This window comes from Parasteatoda tepidariorum, chromosome 4 (genome assembly GCF_043381705.1).
Source record: "Parasteatoda tepidariorum isolate YZ-2023 chromosome 4, CAS_Ptep_4.0, whole genome shotgun sequence".
Taxonomy (NCBI): Eukaryota; Metazoa; Arthropoda; class Arachnida; order Araneae; family Theridiidae; genus Parasteatoda; species Parasteatoda tepidariorum.
In genome coordinates this window covers 30,397,675-30,407,373 of record NC_092207.1, presented here as the reverse complement: position 1 = coordinate 30,407,373, position 9,699 = coordinate 30,397,675, and positions in this window count along the sequence as shown.

Below are 9,699 nucleotides of genomic sequence, written 5' to 3'. Positions count from 1 at the left end.
CATTTTATGAGTACTAAATATTTATCGACTGTTTAATTTCGAAAAAAAATATTACAACAAAATAATTAAGTAAAAACAATCAGTATAAATCACATAAATATTACAATAATTATAGTTAAGGCTAAATAATCAATTGTAGTTATTCATTGTTTTAAAATTTCAAACCTATACAGAAAGAATAGGTACAACCCTATTGTTAGCTCTAATAAAATTAATTTCATTTTGCAAGAACTATAATCTCAAAATGTAACTTTTTTTTTTTTTATAAATTTTAAAACTCAGAAAATATTTGGCCGATTTCATTCCAATTTTGTCATTTAAAATTACATAGTTTAAAATGATGCAAATATTTATCTATTCAAATTTTTTTCAATCATTGTTAAATAAAATAACATACCGTAAAAACGGCAAACAATATAATTTATTTATTTTTTTTTTGCATGGAATTATTTTTGGATAAAGGAGTAACAAAATCACGAGAAAAAGGTTTTTAATTAGTTTAAAAAATTCCAGTGATATGGTGAAATACGTAAAAAAGTTAAATAAACAGTGAAGGTCCCCGCCCCGCTCCCTCTCCAGACTAATTTTGAGATTTTCCAGATTGTAACTACCCCCCACCCCCCATATTTTAACTGCCAAAAATCCAAATCTGCGAAAAAGAATATGTTTATTGAGAGAAAGAACGTTTTTTGTCCAATTTAACTTAATTAATAGCTAAGAGCAATTAATTAGTATATAAACTTTTTTGAACAATAAATTTCGACATTTAATGTATGAAAACATGATCATTAAATCAAAAGTTATTTAGAGAGATATCTTTTTATTTTTTGCTCAGTGTGCTAAAATGTAAAGCCTGTAAACTTGTGTAACTTACTATTTAGTCAACACTTTGAGTCAATCATAATTAAGACTAATCTAAAAGATGATTGTTAACAATGCAAAAATACTTTATGAAAAATCTATTAAATTTCTTTATAAGAACACACTGAGGTAAATACAAAAACCCCATTCATGACATTAATAGTAGAGTGCTTTAGTTACAAATCTAAGACTTAATTTAAAACCCAAACTGACGTTTTTATACTAAAATGGTTATTAACTTAACTTACAAATTATTATTAATAGCAGCTATTTATGCCATTAATGTAACACTCGCTGAGATATTATGTTGGCAAAGATTTTTCTTTTTTTGTCAGTTTTGGAAAAAATAGCTTTTAAGGTAATGGAATATAGAAGCTTATAACAAAACGAAAGCTATGTATTTAATTTAACAAGCCTACAAATTCAAAAAAGATGTTATACATATTAGATACTTTTGAGTCCAAGAAATTTATTTAAGTGTCAGCATAGAATATTAATTATAAGTTGGAAGAGCATATGCCCTTCCAACTCATAATTAATATTCTTAGCATACAAAGAAAATCAGATTCAAAACTTGCTGTTGAGCAATAAATTTAAAAAGCCAGTAAGTTTGCCTAGTTTTTTTTCCCCCACACTTTTTACCACCTATATATAAGAAAGGACTCAAAAACCAATTTATTACCAAGCCCCTCATTTAGAGTAGATGAAAATTCTTTTAATTATAAATGGTTATAGTTATTATATACTACACTTAATTATACACTGTTCTGAACAAATTCTATCACCTGAAACAGTTATGTTTTAGTCGAAGAAATTTGTACAGATGAACTAATTCAAATAAAATTATTTAACGATTGGACAATGGCATTAGATAGCAATTTTTTTAAACAATATATTCTTCAAATAAAACAAAATTTATATCACATTACATAATATAATTTTATATACCAGCCCTTGTTATAATAATAACAGCGTATCTTTATTAAAAAAACAAATTTAAAAATTCTTAAATAAATATTGTTTTCTTTTTTTTTATTATTCCTTTGGAGTGTTATTAAAATTAAACTGGCGGTATTTAGAGGCTCGTAGCTCCAGCTCTATTGAAGTGATTCGAATAAAACTTCAAATCTATGAAATGTTACCATGTAGTCAAAATTATACCATTCGGAGTCCGCCTTATAAACAGGTGTGACGTACGGTGCGGCGAAGTCGAATTCTTGGCCATAGATGGTGCGACTGAAAAACAAGAATACCACACTTTGCCTTAAATTTGCTCGGTTTCACCAAGCAGGCTTGCCCGTGTGGCAAGTGGCATTAGAATCAACCAACCATACCATTTGGAAAAAATCTTTTAAAATTTTACCAATAGATGACGTCTACCGCTAAAGGATACATCCACAGGTACACTATTGCACATAGAGTGCACAGATGTGTAAATAAATAAAATATTCAGTTATCTTTCTTATAATTTTGTGACAGCACCATCTATTGGCATAATTTCAATTTTTTTTTTTCTCCAGTGAAAACCTCAGCTGTATGATCTACAAATATTTTGAATTTTCAACCAGATTGGCTCAGGAAAATAAAACCACTAATCTCTAAATACTGCCAATTTAATTTTAATTGTATAATAATATCTGATATCAAAATTTAAAGCAAAAATTTGTGATAAAATATTAGCCCACAAATCTACGAAGTGGAAAAGCATAAAAACTTACAAAAGCAAGTGTATCGTAAAATACATACTTTCAAATAACATTATAAACATTACACAATTGCACATAATATCACATCTAAATTTAAAACATCAGCATTCAACAAAACACTAGCAAAATTTCCTACTTGTTTTTTAAAGAAAAAACATGAAGTCAATTAAATAATAATTGGATAAAATAGGAAAAAATACAACTAAGCATTACAAAATTATTTCTATTAATCACTCTAAAGAAATATTACATGAACTAACAACTCAGGCAAATAAACTTGGAAGATTTCATTTAAAATTGCAAATTGCAAAAACTGTAACGCCTTGGAATCACAAATTTGTTCGCCATTTTGTGATAAACATAAAGTTGCAAACACTACATGAAATATCTAAGTTTAATATAGGATTACATTGCAGCATTTTGACTGCAAAACAGTACACATAATAAAAGGTTGCAACAAACAACTAGCATAATATATCTTCTTTTTTTTTCCTTTTTTTTTTAAGATTACTCCAAGTTTTCTTTTTTCTAAACACTATCAAACAACAGCTTTTTCATGTGTATTTACAAAATCAAGTCTTTACAGTTCATTAAAATTTCAACATCAATCTCTTTTAGCATTAGAACTTCTGTCAATTTGTAAATGATTATCACAACTGACATATGTGTTAAAAATAACAGCAACTGTTCAATGGAAAAATTTAAATGATGCTTATAAAACAATTAATGAATTTATGAGATCAAAAAGTAAAAGCATTCTAGGAAAAAAAATATAAAGTTAAAAAATAAATCTTGTTAGTTATAAACCCTTAAATGCCTCTTTCTGACAATTTTTTTTTTCTTTTAAAAACACTAAAGAAAATCTTTTAGTACCTTTTCTGTGTTCGTCTGAATACCTTTTCCTTTAACTACATGTTTGTTACAAATCACAATTTTAAATATGTCTTCGAACTCAAAAAAAAAAAGTTTAAAAAAAAAGTTTTAAAAAAATTTAACAAATTTTAATGTGATTAGTTTTACGAGAGAGAGCAAAAATAATCAAATTCTGTTTTAAGAGTATTATCCTGTATTTTAATTTATATGAATAAAATATTTCATGACGTAGGATTTGTAACGATAACTTGAACGATTGGTACCCTAGCTTTAATAGGCGACGATTTATTAACAAAATCTTAATTAGAACAGAACAAAATAATAAGAAAATAGCAATTTTTAATATGTAATAAGTCACTGTGCTTAAGATATGGAGCAGTGGCTCCTTAAAATACCACAGTTTCGGAGTTATTGACTTAAGAAGGTCTATCAAAAACGATTCAGTGTTGCATCTCTCTTTTAGAAAATGAACTAAAAGTTTTCCCTTTTTCAAAGAAGAAACTGACATATTCAAGCACTGACTATTTTCTTCCCAACTATGACTGGACAGGTCCGTTTGCATCTCTCTTTTAGAAAATGAACTAAAAGTTTTACCTTTTTTCAAAGAAACAAAAGTATTCGAGCACTGACTCTTTTCTTCCTAACTATCACTGGGCAGGTCCATTCATAACCATTTCAGTCAAGTTTAGGGGTAAAAAAAATTCTCCAGTCCTGATGCTTTACACTAGATTAAGTCACTGGACATTCTTTCTTCATAACGCTGACTGGGTTAAAATAAGATTATTAACCGATTTTATTTTCAAAAAAAAAGAAAAACTAGATATGATATATTTTCAACTTTTTAGTAAGAAAAAAAAACATTAAATTGGGGGGGGGGTGTATACGCAACCATTTACTGATGTTTTGATAGAGGCAGTGGTTTGGGCATAATTAATTTTTTTTCACTCACTATTTAAACTGAAATTGATGCAATCAAATATTCCTAGGATAGATATCTTTATTAATATTCCTTTCAAGGGAATAATTTTAGTTACTTTTAATAAGTAATTTAAAATAATTTGAATATAAAATAAATAATATGACTCAGTCTTTACCATTTTAATTTTCATAAAAATTTTTCTGTTCTTTTAAAACTATAATGTAATTCATTTCATTAAAATATGTAATTAAAGATGAATGTATTTATAATTTCATTTCTTTATAAAGATGAAAAGTGAGGCATTTAAGGTTTATCTAGTAAATTAGAGATATAAAACGTTTTTTAACATTTATTCTTCGTTAAAATCATGAAAGTAGCTGAAATACAAGAGAGCCAAATGAAATTTCTGAAATACATAATTTTTTGTCACAACCTAGTGACAACATTAACATTCTCAACATCTCTGAGAAAAAAATCCATGAATCTTGGATTCTTCTCAAACCATATTCATTAAGTCTTAGAAATATTCACCTTAATTAGTATTATTTGAGACAGAACATTGTAAAATGTATAACTATATATATAACACTGTGTATAACTTTTACAACAGTTATACACTTCAAAATAAAATAAATGAAAGTCAAAACATATATAAGTATATATAAAATGAAACTTTTTAATATTATGTATATCATCACACACGACAAGTTAGAAGGAAGAAAACAGCTAAAATGAATTGAATTGCACCTAATTTTCTTAGGAGAAATAACTCAAACATTTTAAACACAAAAAAAATTTAAAGTGCCACTTCACATTTGAGAAAAAATGTTAATTCAATGTATTTTTTAAAGTAAAGAACCTTTTATCCAGAAAACCTGATGGTTAACTTATCGTAGAATGATTTTTGGAATACTTTCAGAATGGCCTATACTTAAAATCCAATGTTTTTTGTGATCAAGAAATTTTCATAATCGATTATATCGCAGAAACTACTATTTTCTTACCAAACAATTCCTTAATTATTTTTGCTTTGATTATATATTTATAATTGAATAGCAATGCAAAATCGAAAAATACAACAACTGTATACTTTGCCTATTGTTTTCAGATTTTAAATAATTCCTTCTAGCATGATCAATATCACAAAATGCAATTTAGAGCTATTTTTCTTGTTAATATAAAGATATTATCTTGAATGAAATATCATTCTTGATTGATCAGTAAATGAAAAAAAAATTTGCTGATACTGAAAACTAGAAAAACTATATTCAGAACCCATTCAGATAAGTCTCATCCAGCTAGATAATCGGTTCTCTACTGTACAAAAAATACAACAAAAAAAACTGATAAAAATAAAAGTGGCAGAATATAACTATTAAGAGTGAAAAACTGATTGAGATACTGTTTATCTCTTTCTCGTTAACAAACAGCTTTGTTAGTCTTATTCAAAATACCTCACACGTAGACTAACACCACAAGATTTCGTAGCATTTTAAAACTTCCTCTTTTTTTTTCACTTGCAAGATCTTCATTTAAAGCCGATCCAGAAACATTTACCACCACTGAAACACCCTTCTTTTTTTCCATTTACAATGTCCTTTCTAAAGCAGATCCAGAAACATTTACCCAGAATACTTTGCTTTCTGGAAGGCATGAATTTCTTTATATTTAATTAAAAACCACTACAATACTTTTAATTAAAATTTAAGCGGATTGATTCCTTAGTCAAAATAGAAATTTAAAATCAATATTTGATATTTAATGAGTACTTGCATTGTTCTTTGACAGTCAGCAATCACACTCATAACTATTTTTTTTTTCGAATTATTTCTCCTTTGTATTTCATTTTAACTGACACCTCATACCAAGATTATTAATGCAATTATGGTGGATAATAAAGAACAATTAATATAATCAACTTTTGTGTCTTAAACACACTTATCGGGCAACCATAACATCCTATGCAATAAGAGATAGATGCAAAACTAAATAAATGAAGTTTAAACATATGTGTTAAATATTTCTGTTACTTTTTCCGAAAAATGTAATATTTTTTAATTATAATATTATGATATAAAGGGACATTCTAAAACTTGCATAAGCACCTGAAGGGAAGACTTTTAATGATTTCACTTTTTCACAGACAGGTATAGCAAGAAAGTTAATAAGGTAAGGTTTCAAAATAATTAGGGAAAAGAATTCGCAGTTTTTCACCATATTTACTTTTTTAAAGGAAAAAAAAAAAGAATTTAGATTAGTCTCCTCCTCTTTTATACTTCGATTAATGTTAAGCAAAATAAGAATGAGAAGTCTGGTTAAAAAAGTGTAAAAAACCGATGATGTTGCTAATGATTCTTCAAATATAACACTCTCTACACAATCAAACTTTGGCCCTTCAAAAAAAAAACAATAAAAACTAAAGTTTCATCCAAATAAATATAGTAAAAAAAAAATTAGAAACTGTTTTTCATAACATTAAAATATCCTCGTCTAGAAATCACCAATTAATAATACATATATCAATGATTCTACTAGGCTTAAGAAAGTATGGGTCCTTTATACCCAGAATTTCCTACTTTCAAGATATTCTTTTTGGCTAAACATGGGCCCCTAATTTAAAATAATGTAAATCTCTACTTTAAGTTTCTGCATAAATAAATATTTTATGATATGGAGGGGGGGAATATTAGTAGTAATTGATTTGGTAAGAAAAATTCAACAAATAATGAAAACCAAAATCTCTATACCAATTCAACTAAAAATGATTTTGATTTTCTCCTTTGTTAATAAATCAATTGAATTTGCTTATTTTTCCTGATAAGAGGAAATAAAAAGTTCCAAAGACATGCTTATGCAATCTTTAAAAGACCCTGGAATAATAGCAATAAAAATATAAGAAATTTTTTTAATTTAATTGATTATTACTCATGATCAAAATAAACAGTAATAATGAAAGAAATGTAAAGAAAAAGCAACTTACAAATTACAACATATTGTGAAATTTTATACATTATACACATATAATGTAACAAAAAATACAACAAATGGCTTTGAAATAATTTATTCTCCGAATAGGCAAAACCTATCAATGAAAAACTATTAAATGGAAAACTCTTTACATAAAAATTTCAAAAAATTTAATATATTTTAATGTATATTTTCATTATTTAGTCAATAGAAAATAGCATCTCTAAAAATTAATGTGATATTTTTATAGAGTAACATGAGAAATTTATAACTATTTTTTAAAAAATAATAAATATCAATTATATTATACTAAATATCAGTGATATCCTTATAACAGTAATTATCTTATACTAATATTGCACAGAGTTTTTTTTTTGCATAATTTGAACTGGTGAGTGTTTAAAATTGTGAAACAATTTCTAACCACCAAAATTTCATTTATAATGCATACTGATTTGTGATTCAGAAATTATTATACATCTGTATCTAAAAATGCAAATATATAATGCAATTCTATATCCACATCTCAACTCTTCTAAGTTGAAAGACTGATGGCTCGGTTATAAGTAATGACAATGACCAAAAATATGAGTCAGTGTTATAATAATTCAGTGTTATGATAAAATAATTCCATTACTTGACTAAGTAAAAGTACTTAATTATATTAGCGGCTGCATGAAAATATAAGCTATTTGAATAAAGTCAAATCTTCAAACATATCTTTTATTAAAAATTTTCATTTGATTAATCATTTTTTTCTTCCAAAGTAGAAAAAGAAGCCCCTAACTAACTGATATTTTATCAGTCTATTCAAATTTAATTTTATTAGTCATTTATTTTATCCAAATTTATTTTGTTTCGATATATTTTGAGAGTTTACAAAAATTGGAAAAAGAAATATGTTAAATGTGCACTTCAGTCGCTCTACATTTAATTTGAATTATTAATGTTGTTATAACACATGTTAATCAAACATTTACAGGAAAAAATTTAAGGGAAATCAATGCTCTGAGATTCTTTAAAGAAAATTTAATTAGTGGTGCTGCACATACTTAATTAAAAAAAATTGGAGGGAAATATAATAAACTGCTTTATTAAAATAGCTTAAATGATAAGTTTAAATTTAAAATTAACCAAACAAAAATGAATGCTCATTAACTCCAATTTAATTTTTATAATTGTATTTTATGAGCAATTCTATAATCTTAAAATTATAAACTTATCAAACATAAATAAGTGCACAATGACATGAAATTGTGATTTTAAAATAAAAACTAGATGAATTTTAAAAACACAATAACTATCAACCTCTTTATTTTTTTAGGAAAGGCAAAAAGTTCAAATTAACTACAACTATGGTTATAAATACAGCTCCGATAAATTGACATGTTTTTGAATTAATTAGTGGAGCGAAAGACCAATATGGATAATAATTTTGATTTAAAAAAAAAACACTATACCCAGAGGAAAGTTTTCTTAAAAATATTAATTTATTTGAAGTAAAAGTTAATGATCATTTAACAATAATTAAAAAATGTTTAGATTGTATACGAGCAGAAAAAATTAGCAGAATGTAAATTATGTAGAAAGTTAATTTTGCAAATTTTTCTGAAATAGTAAAATAAACTCTAAAATTTAAAGTGGAGGAAAACCGCAATTTGAAATTTAAATATGAATATATCACAAAAAGTGTCAAAAGCAGAAATTGCAACATTGAATTAAAAAACTTAAAATTATGAAAATGTTGATTCATAACTTAAAATTACGAAATGTGAGATTCTTAATGTTGAATTAAAAAACTTAAAATTATGAAAAAAAAGAAAAATTAACTCTAAATAATTTTGCAATCAATCATAAGGTTCAGAATATTTAAGCCATCTTTTTCCATATTATTAATTTTTAAAAATGAACAGGAATTTAGGATATTCAAATTATTTTATAGAATTATACCTTAAATCAAACAATTATAAGGCTAATTGCTATCATTAAACTAAATAAATACATTCTTAATATTTAAATAAGTAACTTAACTACATTAGAAACAAAGCATGAAATATATTATAACTAACTTGGCGATTTAGCTTTTTAAAAAAAAATTGCCCAAAAGAAATGTTAAAAATAACCATAACAGAGGATATCAAAGGGGTTCATAAAGTTTCCCCTACAGTCCATCAGTTTTCTCAGTTTCTCGGTGTTCTAAAACGTATTTATAACACATTCCATAATTATATTTTTTTGATAATTACAAACAGAATAAACTAGACAAAAATTAAATTACAAAAACATAACTACTTTAATTAAATTATTATGAATAAATCCACAATGATTAGAATTTCAAGATGAAAACTAATTATCATAATTATTCTTTTAATA